The sequence below is a fragment of the Triticum aestivum genome, chromosome 5A (genome assembly GCF_018294505.1).
Source record: "Triticum aestivum cultivar Chinese Spring chromosome 5A, IWGSC CS RefSeq v2.1, whole genome shotgun sequence".
NCBI lineage: Eukaryota > Viridiplantae > Streptophyta > Magnoliopsida > Poales > Poaceae > Triticum > Triticum aestivum.
Window position 1 is genome coordinate 83255578 of NC_057806.1, and position 12020 is coordinate 83267597.

At 40.2% G+C, this 12020-nt stretch overlaps 1 long non-coding RNA gene across 1 annotated transcript; it reads left to right on the forward strand.

Annotated features, from left to right (window-relative positions):
• The first annotated feature begins 1079 nt into the window (after nucleotides 1–1079).
• Nucleotides 1080–5485, forward strand: LOC123102415 (uncharacterized). The gene is made up of 3 exons (XR_006448942.1): nucleotides 1080–1474; nucleotides 1538–1598; nucleotides 1718–5485. It is a non-coding gene; the product is annotated as an uncharacterized lncRNA (long non-coding RNA).
• Nucleotides 5486–12020: the final 6535 nt, after the last annotated feature.

A 12020-nucleotide genomic window follows, 5' to 3' on the forward strand; every position in this document is an offset into this window, starting at 1 on the left:
ATCCCGGACTCCGAACAACATTCGGTTACCAATATACATAACTCATATAGTACTATATCGTCAACGAACGTTAAGCGTGCGGACCCTATGGGTTCGAGAACTATGTAGACATGACCGAGACACCTCTCTGGTCAATAACCAATAGCGGAACCTGGATGCCCATATTGGCTCCTACATATTCTACGAAGATCTTTATCGGTCGGACCGCATAACAACATACGTTGTTCCCTTTGTCATCGGTATGTTACTTGCCCGAGATTCGATCGTCGGTATCTCAATACCTAGTTCAATCTCGTTACCGGCAAGTCTCTTTACTCGTTCCGTAACACATCATCCCGCAACTAACTCATTAGTTGCAATGCTTGCAAGGCTTAAGTGATGTGTATTACCGAGTGGGCCCAGAGATACCTCTCCGACAATCGGAGTGACATAATCCTAATCTTGAAATACACCAACCCAACAAGTACCTTCGGAGACACCTGTAGAGCACCTTTATAATCACCCAGTTACGTTGTGACATTTGGTAGCACACAAAGTGTTCCTCCGGTAAACGGGAGTTGCATAATCTCATAGTCATAGGAACATGTATAAGTCATGAAGAAAGCAATAGCAACAAACTAAACGATCAAGTGCTAAGCTAACGGAATGGGTCAAGTCAATCACATCATTCTCCTAATGTTGTGATCCCATTAATCAAATGACAACTCTTTGTCTATGGCTGGGAAGCATAACCATCTTTGATCAACGAGCTCGTCAAGTAGAGGCATACTAGTGACATTCTGTTTGTCTATGTATTCACACATGTATCATGTTTCCGATTAATACAATTCTAGCATGAATAATAAACATTTATCTTTATCTTTACCTAATATTAAAAGATGGAGGTTTTCATAGTTCTCCATAAGTCATTTCTTTATCTCTGTTGAATTTTATGATAACCATAAAGATTGACCGCTGAGATTTAAAATTAAATTTACACTTGTGTATATATAAAAGGAAAAAAACCGCGCGACGAAGTCCTACAGCGGTACTGAAATCACTATTTCACCTTCCCATATGTGCTTCCGATCAATCTCAGCTCCTAGCCATTAAAAAAACTCATTCCTCAAAAAAAAGAAACACTCCTCCCCAGATGCGCCGCTGCACCCACTCCCATCGATACGCCGCCGTCCCCGTCTCCATGCTCCACCGCCGCCCCCCGTCTCCATGCTCCATCGCCGCCCCCACCTCTCCCACCTGACGTTTGTGCTTCTAGATCGAAGCCCATGACGACGGCGCTCCCAGGTCGGTGACGCGACACTCCTGGATCGTCCTCATCAAGGAAGCGCGGCTTCCAGCCAACTATGACCAAGAGAGGCCCCCGGATCTGCGCTCCCGCGGCTGACGGCGGCCATGACGAGGCTGCTCTAGAGCACCCCCTCCCCGGCGGCGAGAGATTGGCCTCCACGTACATGGAGTTGACCCCGGTTTTCAGGTACTGCACATTCCGCCTCTCCCACTCCTAATCAATCTCCACAGCTGATGATGTTTGGTGCAGGGATGGTGCTGCTAGCGTTCAACACCATGGACGGACGGATGCTGGGCAGAACCCAGGCCATGTACGCCCCTCCCCTTCTCCTTTGTAGACCCACTGTTCCGGGCTTCTCAAACTCAATTCCTTGCTCGCCCTATAATGTTGAGTGAATAATCTCTCTCTCTCTCCTTTGGCCTTGCACAGGACAATGCAGGCACATATCAAGGATTCTCGACACCCTCAACTGAAGCTCCAACTCAATTACTTCCCGTGCTGGACATTGCTCCAACATCGTCGTTCCGTCCATGCTTCGAATTGATGGGTTGCCGTTCTGCCGACCTTGCCGGAATCAAGTCTGCCCGTGCTCCAGCCAAGATACGTCATTTCGGGTGCTCGAGCAGTACTAATTTATATTCATGCTGCTAATTTAACGATTATTTTGGTCGTGCCTATCGATTGGCCTGCGAGTGTCAATTTGTTTTCCAGTGAACTTAATCTTTCTTATTTTCATGATTAGCAAAATCATTGCAGACCGCTTGTTTGTTGTCTGAACAAAAGACATCTGTGAAAATTCGATAGAGCCTTGGACCGAGTTTACATCTGTTATCATCTGTGTTCGAAATTTGATTTAGGTCTATAGGAAAAGGCTAAGCTAAACCATGTTACTACACAACAGCCAAAAGTTTGACTGATATATATCAGTAATATGGTACTATCTTGACTGGTGAATTCAGAACTGATGCTTGCTACGTGCTACTAATTTTCATACTGATAGACTTAACCAAATAATGTATCAGTTGGGTAAAGTAATCCATTGCCCTTCTAGGAAAATTTCAGCAATTAGCCAGAATCCAATGCCACCCATGGTTAGTATTGTGGGTGTCCATTAGTACTACCAACGTACTGTAGCCAGATACAAGTAGTACAGACAGGTACTAATCAGCGTCGCTCTGCATCCTAATTTCACAGTGAACTTGCCGCTGATCAATTACAGTTCTATAACAATGGTGAAAATCTCACATTTTCTCTTGGCAGAAAACAGTTTACAGAGCATAGCCAATTAATGTTTTGTATGAATCAGAGCTTGATAATTAATTCATCTGAAGATAAATTGGTTGTAGTTTGACTGTCTGCATCGTTGTTGCTTCCTTATTTTATAAATCTTCATCCTAGAATATGTACTAAGCACACACTAGGTTGATTCGGCTATTGTAGAACTCTACATTTTATTATACAAAAATATTTCTGTTGTTTTTCAGCTTAGTGGAAAAGTTCGTTCGAAGCTTTGACTAGCATCCAACCAGAGGAATACCATGAAAGGTTAGCAGTCTTATAAGTTTAGAAGTGTGGCATGGGTAGGGATTTTGTTTTTCTGGTAACACAGTACTTGGTCAGGTTTTAGAGTGTGGTCCCAGGTCTCATAGTATTGAAAGCTTTGCTATATGTTGGAGAAATTATATACTCCCTCCGTTCCTAAATATAAGTCTTTGTAGAAATTCCACTATACACCACATACGGATGTATATAGACATACTTTATAGTATAGATTCACTGATAGACTTAGCCAAATAATGTATCAGTTGGGTAAAGTAATCTATTGCCCTTCTAGGAAAATTTCAGCAATTAGTCAGAATCCAATGCCACCCATGGTTAGTATTGTGGGTGTCCATTAGTACTACCAATGTACTGTAGCCAGATACAAGTAGTACAGACAGGTACTAATCAGCGTCGCTCTGCATCCTAATTTCACAGTGAACTTGCCGCTGATCAATTACAGTTCTATAACAATGGTGAAAATCTCACATTTTCTCTTGGCAGAAAACAGTTTACAGAACATAGCCAATTAATGTTTTGTATGAATCAGAGCTTGATAATTAATTCATCTGAAGATAAATTGGTTGTAGTTTGACTGTCTGCATCGTTGTTGCTTCCTTATTTTATAAATCTTCATCCTAGAATATGTGCTAAGCACACACTAGGTTGATTCGGCTATTGTAGAACTCTACATTTTATTATACAAAAATATTTCTGTTGTTTTTCAGCTTAGTGGAAAAGTTCGTTCGAAGCTTTGACTAGCATCCAACCAGAGGAATAACATGAAAGGTTAGCAGTCTTATAAGTTTAGAAGTGTGGCATGGGTAGGGATTTTGTTTTTCTGGTAACACAGTACTTGGTCAGGTTTTAGAGTGTGGTCCCAGGTCTCATAGTATTGAAAGCTTTGCTATATTTTGGAGAAATTATATACTCCCTCCGTTCCTAAATATAAGTCTTTGTAGAAATTCCACTATACACCACATACGGATGTATATAGACATACTTTATAGTATACATTCACTCATTTTGCTCCGTATGTAGTCCATAGTGCACTCTCTACAAAGATTTATATTTAGGAACGGAGGGAGTAGCTGTTATCTTGGTAAAACCTCCTATGACCCTGTTTGGCAGCTCTCCGCTCGTCAGCTCCGCTCCTCGAGCAGCCGGAGCATCATCGAACAAGTCAACTCTGCGTTTACTTCGTCCCAGAGCGGAGCGGCCTGCAGGCCATTTTCTTGGAGTCGCCAAAGTGTCGCTCCTTGCGTTCCTGTATTTCACGAAGCTGGTGGATTGCCGAATAAATAATGTTATTGCTACTTTGTTAAGTGTTTAAGCATGCCTACTATGATCCTGCGCTTCTTACTCTTTGTGCATGGCTTGATGTCAAAACACCAAACTTAACATTTGCTTGATTAATTCAGTCCAGCCTTTGTTTTGTTTTTGAACTAACTATTACTCCCTCCGTTCCGAATTACTTGTCTTAGATTTGTCTAGATACGGAGGTATCTAGCACTAAAATGAGTCTAGATACATCCGTATCTAGACAAATCCAAGACAAGTAATTCGGAACGGAGGGAGTACATGGTTTTCTTGTTATGCTTGGATAATTAGAGTATTCTAAATTGAAATTATCCTGTCTTTTGTATGTAATTCACTTGCATGGAAGGATTAATTCAACGCATGTATTCACGACAAAGTATATCCCATACAGCAGATCACTTCTCACAACAAGATTACACCAAAATGATTTAGCATTATTGGGTTTTACTAAACTGAAACAATGTAGCATTGTATCAATATTGTTCTGCTTTCCTAATTTAATAGAATATTTAACTGAGAATGATAAGTATGCAGTGATTTATGTCCTTCAGCGTGCGTAATGTTGTTAGCTACTACTTTACATAAATAACCACTGTACTCTATTCTATGTGAAATCGACATGTTTGCATGTTGTTAACCATCTGGCAAAGAGGCTCACTGGATGTTTCTTATTATATTCTATCTGTAATAGACATGTACGCATGTCTTTAACTATCTGGCAAAGAGGCTCATTGGATGTTCCAAAATTTACCTTTATAGAACATCATTTGTTTTCTTCTGAATCGAGAGGTTCAAAGCCAATATGTTGCCAGATCATTCACTGTGTGTTTGTGGGCAAACTTTTACTTTCGAAGGAGGCGCGGACTATTGCCACTCCTTCCCTTCGCTTGCAATAAATTCTTGAAGGAACCATGCAACCTAGCTGTGTCATCTGTGTGTTTTAAATTAGTTTCATCTCTGGCTGGATTGTGCTGAACTCCGCATGTAAAACATTTTATGTCATATATTTTGCACAGAGCTCACATACACTGTTAAAAAAACATTATTTTAATGTATCTAAATTTGTATTCATTTGTGCAGGAGAATGATTTCTCAATGTCTGCCTGCACACAACCAGGTTCACTAGATGAGTGTGTGCAGGACACTACAATCTGAAGAATTAGCTCCTACAAAATAGATCCTCCACGTGGTTGTTGTGAATGTTTGCGGCACAATTCAAAATTCATAATGCTCCAAAGTTATTGTGGTGATCTGATTTAAAGCTTTTAAATAATGGATTGTACAAATAAGCATTTGAATTTGTACTCAAGGTCGTGATTCATTTTGCTTTTTTGAGTATTTCACAAGCCTAAGATTGACGGATGAGATTTAAAAGAGATTGACGGCTGAGATTTTTGTGTTATATAGTAGGATCTTTTAGCTGTCCATCCGTCACAGGCTCACAGCCCTCTCCTTGCGTGCTTATGTTTATCCGGTTTCCTGGGTTTTTTTTTGCCTAACGTCTCACTTGACACCCCGCACGGAAAACCCACCCACGCAAACCAGCGGACAAGATAGTCCCGGCAAGCAAGAAAAGACTCCCGAGCCCATGTGCCCACACAACAGTTGAAAACGAAAACACGTCGCTCCAATCTGATCCTTCCACGACCATCGCCTCCATGCGCGCTCCAAGCGTTGTAGGCTAAGCCCGCCACCGCTCCTCCATCCCCGCCTCGGGCTTCGAGTGGATCTCTGTTTATGGCACCCTCAAGCGCGCCAAGCCCGGTGAGGAAGCACCAACAGAAGAGGATCATGCCGATGTAGCCACGATTATAGTGGGAGTCTTGAATAATAAAAATTCAAGGACCAGAGTCATGCGGGAAATTATATGCTAAAGACTCATGCATTTTCCCCACTACTTTTGTTATGACAAATTCTAACTACATACATTGGAATTTAGCTCATGTTGACATATGGATTATTTTGGACCAGTATTGTACTTGACTTGCTTAAATAAATTTAATGGATCTCGGCACATTAATAACCAAAATTGATTATTGTAGTGTTGTTTTTCGATGTTTCTTACAAAATATAGTATACAACTAGACATAGAATATTAGGCCGTAAAATGAAGCATTTTTTCCACTTATATCCATAAGCCAGAGACATGCTATAATTTTTTTCTCCCCCGTTGCAACGCACGGATATATTTACTAGTCATGATATAAGGAAATAAATAATAACTTTATTATTGCCTCTAGGGCATATTTCCTTCAGTCTTTCACTTGCACTAGAGTCAATAATCTAGTTCACATCTTTTATGTGATTAGTTCACATCTCCATGTGACTAATACCCAAAGGGTTTACTAGAGTCTATAATCTAGTTCACATCGCTATGTGATTAACACCCAAAGGGTTCGTTTTAATAATGAAGAGACTGAGAGTTTAAAACCTACTAGAGGTCTGAGGCAGGGAGACCCCTTCTCCCCATACTTATTCTTGTTATGTACAGAGGGGCTGACCGCTCTACTAGCTAATGCAGAGGAGAATGGTAATATTTCTGGAGTTAAGGTCTGCAGAGATGCCCCATCAATTTCAAACCTTTTATTTGCCGACGATTCTTTGATCCTTATGAAAGCAAATGCTATGATTGCGGAGGCGTTAAAACCAGTATTGGACTCTTACTGTGCTACCTCAGGGCAATTGGTGAGTGTTGAAAAATCAAGTATTTTCTTTAGTCCCAATACAAAAGTAGAAGATAGAGCGCAAATCTGCACAACATTGAATATTATGACCGAAGTCCTCAATGGCAAATATTTGGGTTTACCTGCAAATGTGGGCATGGACAAAAGTGATTGCTTCCAATTCCTAATTGATCACATTATTACAAAAATTAGTGGATGGAAGGAGAAGCTGTTATCCGCGGGAGGAAAGAAAATTCTACTTAAATCTGTTGTACAAGCTATCCCAGCTTATGCTATGTCCGTCTTTAAAATTCCTAAAAAAAATTGTAAAGGAATCATTGACGCGATGTCGCAATTTTGGTGGGGTGACGAGGACAATCAGAAAAGGATGCATTGGATGGCGTGGTGGAAAATGTGTGTCCCAAAAAAACAAGGAGGAATGGGATTCCGAGATATACATTCTTTCAATTTGGCGTTACTAGCCAAGCAAGCATGTCGTTTGCTTGATAATCCGGAATCGTTATGTGCCACAATCCTGAGAGCTAAATATTTCCCGGATGGCGATTTAATGAAGGCAAGTCTAAAGAAGGGTTCCTCTTTCACCTGGCAAAGCATTATGGCGGGGGTTAATTCTCTAAGGAATGGCTATATCTGGCGAGTTGGAAACGAACAAAAAATTGATATTTGGGAAGAAGCATGGATCCCGAATTGTGCAAATAGAAAAATAATTACTCCTAGAAGAGGGCAACTTTTGTCAAAGGTTTCTGATCTTATTGACCCAATTACGAGTTATTGGGATGAAGACTTGGTGAGACAAACGTTGTGGCCAATTGATGCTCAAAGGGTACTAGCAATCCCCCTTCCGATACATGAAATGACGGATTTCATTGCTTGGAGTTTCACAAAAAAATGGGTTGTTCACTGTTCGATCGGCTTATTGGGAGGAATGGAACAAACAACATGGAAGAAAATTACAATATACGAATGGCATGGGTAGATCCAATGCTAATCCTGTTTGGAGCAAGATCTGGAAACTATCTTGTCCGGCAAAGGTAAAAATCTTCATCTGGCGTACATTGCATGGAACACTCCCATGTCGTGTTACGCTCGCCAATAGACATGTGAAGGTCCCTCTCATCTGCCCAACATGCTCAAATGGGCTAGAAGACACGAAACACATCTTGTTTCTGTGTCAGAAGGCGAAAAAGGTCTAGGATAAGTTGAGTTTGTATGAGGTGATCAATAGAGCCTGTGTTGTTGACCGGGCGGGAGAGGCAGTTCTTGAATTTTTATTACTTATGCTAGAGGAAGAAATATCTGTTTTGGGACTGCAGAATACACGTGAATTGATCGTTATAACAGCTTGGTATTTATGGTGGGATCGACGTAAACTGGTTTATAAAGGAAAGTCTCAAGATGCATATCAATCTGCGATGGGGGCCCGTGCTATAGCGGCAAATTATGTTAAAGCAAACTCCCCTAAGGCGATCAGGAAGAAAGGGGGATGGCTTAGACCTCCTATGGGTTTTGTGAAGCTAAACGTTGATGCTTCTTTTGACCATGATCTGCTTAGAGGCACGGCGGGGCAGTCCTGAGAGATGACAGAGGAAGGTTCATTGTTGGTGGAAGTTGGCAACTTGACTGGTGTGCGGATGTTCTAACGGCAGAAGCATTGGCACTGAGGTTTGGCCTTACCCTAGCACAGAAGGTAGGGTGCAACCGCCTTATTGTTAACTCTGATAATATGGAAGTGATTGACACGATGAAGAATGGAGGACAATCGGCGGGAGCGGCGACGGCAGTGTTCGATGATTGCTATTTTATGTCTTGCGAATTTACTATTACTAGATTTAAACATTGTAATAGGGAAGCAAATAAAGTTGCTCATGAAATTGCTAGGCTAGCGAATTTCTCTGTGACTAGGGATTGGTTTGAGGAGCCCATGGTTGATATTGTATCTCTCCTGATTGATGATGTAACTGTTATTTCTAATTAATAAAGCTTAAATTTTCAAAAAACACCCAAAGAGTGATCATATTTTATTTGTGAGAGAAGTTTAGTCTACGGGTCTACAACATTTAGATTCGTATGTATTTCACAAATTTCTACGTCTATAATGCTTTGCACGGAGCTACTCTACCTAATTGCTCCCACTTTCAATATGTATCCAGATTGAGACTTAGAGTCATCTAGATCGATGTAAAAATCTTGCATCCACGTAACTCTTTACGACGAACTCTTTTATCACCTTCATAATCGAGAAATATTTCCTTATTCCACTAAGGATAATTTTGACCGCAGTCCAGTGATCTACTCCTAGATCACTATTGTACTCCCTTGCTAAACTCAGTGTAGGGTATATAATAGATCTTTTACACAGGATGACATACTTTATAGAAACTATGGTTGAGGCATAGGGAATGACTTTCATTCTATTTCTATCTTCTGCTGTGGTTGGGCTTTGAGTCTTACTCAATTTCACACCTTGTAACACAAGTAAGAACTCTTTCTTTGACTGTTCCATTTTGAACTACTTCAACATCTTGTCAAGGTATATACTCATTGAAAAAACTTATCAAGCGTCTTGATCTATCTCTATAGATATTGATGCTCAATATGTAAGTAGCTTCACCGAGGTCTTTATTTGAAAAACTCCTTTCAAATACTTCTTTATGCTCTCCAGAAAATTCTACATTATTTCCGATCAACAATATACCATTCACATATATTTATCAAAAATGTTGTAGTGCTCCCACTCACTTTCTTGTAAATACAGACTTTAGCACAAGTGTGTATAAAACTATATGCTTTGATAAACTCTATATTCCAAGTCTGAGATGCTTGCACCAGTCTATAGATGGATCGCTGGAGCTTGCATATTTTGTTAGCACCTTTAGGATCGACAAAACCTTCTGGTTGCATTATATACAACTCTTCTTTAAGAAAGCCATTAAGGAATGTAGTTTTGACATCCATTTGCTAGATTTCATAAAATGTGACAATTTGCTAACATGACTCGTACAGATTTAAGCATCGCTACGAGTGAGAAAATCTCATCGTAGTCAACACCTTGAACTTTGTCAAAACCTTTTTCGACAAGTCTAGCTTTGTAGATAGTAACACTACTATCAACGTCCGTCTTCCTCTTGAAGATCCATTTATTTTCTATGGCTTGCCAATCGTCGGGCAAGTCAACCAAAGTCCACACTTTGTTCTCATACATGGATCCCATCTCAGATTTCATGGCCTCAAGCCATTTTGCAGAATCTGGGCTCATCATTGCTTCCTCATAGTTCGTAGGTTCGTCATGGTCAATTAACATGACCTCCAGAACAGGATTACCGTATCACTCTAGTGCGGATCTCACTCTGGTTGACCTACGAGGTTTGGTAGTAAATTGATCTGAAGTTACATGATCATCATCATTAGCTTCCTCACTAATTGGTGGAGGAGTCACAGAAACAGATTTCTGTGATGAACTACTTTCCAATAAGGGAGCATGTACAATTACCTCATCAAGTTCTACTTTCCTCCCACTCACTTCTTTCGAGAGAAACTCCTTCTCTAGAAAGGATCCATTCTAAGAAACAAATATTTTGCCTTCGGATCTGTGATAGAAGGTGTACCCAACAGTTACTTTTGGGTATCCTATGAAGACGCACTTCTTCGACTTGGGTTTGAGCTTATCAAGATGAAACCTTTTCACATAAGCATCGCAACCCCAAACTTTAAGAAACGACAACTTTGGTTTCTTGCCAAACCACAGTTCATACGGTGTCATCTCAACAGATTTAGATGGTGCCCTTTTTAACGTGAATGTAGTTGTCTCTAATGCATAACCCCAAAACTATAGTGGTAAATCGGTAAGAGACATCATAGATTGTACCGTATCTAATAAAGTACGGTTATGATGTTCAGACACACCATTACGCTATGGTGTTCCAGGTGGCGTGAGTTGCGAAACTATTTCACATTGATTCAAATGAAGACCAAACTCGTAACTCAAATATTATCCTCCACGATCAGATCGTAGAAACTTTATTTTCTTGTTACGATGATTTTCCACTTCACTCTAAATTTATATGAACTTTTCAAATGTTTCAGACTTATGTTTCATCAAGTAGATATACACATATCTGCTCAAATCATCTGTGAAGGTCAGAAAACAATGATACCCGCCGTGAGTCTCAACACTCATTGGACCGCATACATCGGTATGTATTATTTCCAATAAGTCAGTGGCTCGCTCCATTGTTCCGGAGAACGGAGTCTTAGTCATCTTGCCCATGAGGCATGGTTCGCAAGCATCAAAATAATTCATAATCAAGTGATTCCAAAAGCCCATCAGCATGAAGTTTTTTCATGCGCTTTACACCAATATGACCTAAACGGCAGTGCCACAAATAAGTTGCACTATTATTTTTAACTTTGCATCTTTTGGCTTCAATATTATGAATATGTGTATCACTACGATCAAGATCCAACGAACCATTTTCATTGGGTGTATAACCATAGAAGGTTTTATTCATGTAAATAGAACAACAATTATCCTCTAACTTAAATGAATAACCGTATTGCAATAAACATGATCAAATCATATTCATGCTCAACGCAAACACCAAATAACATTTATTTAGGTTTAACACTAATCCCGAAAGTATAGAGAGTGTGCGATGATGATCATATCAATCTTGGAGCCACTTCCAACACACATCGTCACTTCACCCTTAACTAGTCTCTGTTCATTTCGCAACTCCCGTTTCGAGTTACTACTCTTAGCAACTGAACCAGTATCAAATACCGAGGGGTTGCTATAAACACTAGTAAAATACACATCAATAACATGTATATCAAATATAGCATTTTTTACTTTGCCATCCTTCTTATCCACCAAATACTTGGGGCAGTTCCGCCTCCAGTGACCAGTCCCTTTACAGTAGAAGCACTTAGTCTCAGGCTTAGGTCCAGACTTGGTCTTCTTCACTTGAGCAGCAACTTGCTTGTCGTTCTTCTTGAAGTTTCCTTTCTTTCCCTTTGTCATTTTCTTGAAACTAGTGGTCTTGTTAATCATCAACACTTGATGCTCTTTCTTGATTTCTACCTTCATTGATTTCATCATCATGAAAAGCTCGGGAATCGTTTCCGTCATCCCTTGCAAACTATAGTTCATCACGAAGTTCTACTAACTTGGTGATGGTGACTAGAGAATT